We start from the raw sequence: 1895 nt of genomic DNA, 5'->3' as shown, positions 1-1895 counted from the left end.
AAAAAAAAAAAAAAAAAAAAAAAAAAAAAAAAAAAAAAAAAAAACTGAATAAAGTTTCCCTCTCATCTTATTTCATGTCCTTGGGAGCTTGACCCTGTAACCATCTGGCAGTACTTTCTCTTGGTCTCCACCATCCAATGGCAGCCTGGGTTCAGGGTTCAGTTCCTGACTTAGGGAATGAGTTCTTTATCTGTCTGTGTATTTATATGTGTTGTGTATGTGATATGAAAGAGCTTTGATTAATTGGTTTAAAAATAGTAAGAGCTGAAATCAAATATTTTGTAGAAAAGTAAAAAGTGAAATGCCTTTTAGTTCACATGTCTTAAGTAATCTTTGGGAAATAAAACTAGTTTTCATGCAAAGTGTGTAATAAAATGAAATATGTTTTGGGTGAAATCCTACAAAAAGTCATAGGAGTGTGGACTTTTTTGCCTAGATTAAAGGGTTAAAGGATTGTTTTAAGTGAGATAGGGAAAATCTAAAGGTTTGAACAAGATGTGGAAGGTTTATTTAAAAAATTAATTGTAAAAGAAATTCTGTGTGTGAACATATTGGCTAAAGTTAAAGAGGTAATATACAGTTTTTCTGTAAATTGAACATTGGAATAAAAGCACAGCAGGTTTGGCTTAGAACACTGATCTGCTCTTTAACAAAAATTTGTAAAGGGCTATAAAAGGTTCATAAGAATCTTACCTCATGGTCAAACTGATAAAGATTGGATAGATTTGTCTACAAAGTTTTATTATGAATTGGGTTTAACAGTAATGATACACTAATGTAAAGATGAAATTTGGCTTATTTGGTATAAAAATCATACAGAAAGCATTGTCAAATATAAAATACTGTTTTGCTTTCTTTGGTCTGTATTCGTATAAATATGTTATTGGTGTGTGTTCCAAAATTATGGGAAACTCCTATAATTCGGATATGACTTAGTGTATATTATTAACAATCATAATTGTTATGCAAAATTGTTGTATGCCACAGAAGGAATCAAAATTTCCTAGTCAATTGTCACTTTAATAATGGCTGTCCTAACTAAAACTTTTTGTCATCCACAGACAATTGTCTTGTTTGAATCCTCTTTGAAAGGTGGCTTTTAATAAGCTATAGGACTTTGACAGGTGCTCTTGAATGTAGATTTCTGATAACTTTGGAGATTATGATATTAGAATAGAGGAAAAACTTTCAAAACTCTCATAGAGAGCTGGAATGTTAATAAATATCAAGCAGAACAGGAGTTAACTGCATGGACTGAACTAACAAAAAACTGAAGTAATTTTTTTTTTTACTTTTTGCTCAAAATGTCGCTGATCCTTTGTTTTTCAGAGTCAAGGAAACATTTCAGCTATTTACAGCTTTTAACAATTGAGTAAAGTATACTCTCATGGACAAAATTTGGAGCATATTTGTTTCTCTCTACCTGATTTCTCCAGAATTTGGAGACTATTTGTGAGTATTGCATAAGTGCAATAAGAATCTGTTTTGATTTATAACAGGACACAATTGAAGAAACTGGTTATTTTACCAAGGCTTTGACTGGAATGATGTGCTTTCCTTTAATGAATCAAACTTGACTTATAGAGCCAGTAAAAGCCCCTTGGGAAAACTGGCCTCATACCTTGTCCACACAGTCCCTGTACAGGGTTCCTGACCTGTGTTAAGTAAAGAATGTCACTTTCTGACAGCCCAGCAGCCCCAAGTTATATTGGTCCCTCAAGAGGAGAGTAATTTACCCAACTCATATTTATTTGATGGCACAAACCCACGACTGGGGCTCAGCTCTAAAAAATAGTCTTATCTAAGATTTCTTTTATGGAACAAAGTTCCATCAAAGCCAACTTAAAAGCCTATATAAATAAAAACTAAATAAATATAAAATAAAATACATTTAA

The sequence above is a fragment of the Rhinopithecus bieti genome, unplaced genomic scaffold (assembly GCF_001698545.2).
Source record: "Rhinopithecus bieti isolate Rb0 unplaced genomic scaffold, ASM169854v2 scaffold_41114, whole genome shotgun sequence".
Classification (NCBI taxonomy): Eukaryota; Metazoa; Chordata; class Mammalia; order Primates; family Cercopithecidae; genus Rhinopithecus; species Rhinopithecus bieti.
Note: the sequence above shows the minus strand (reverse complement) of the source record.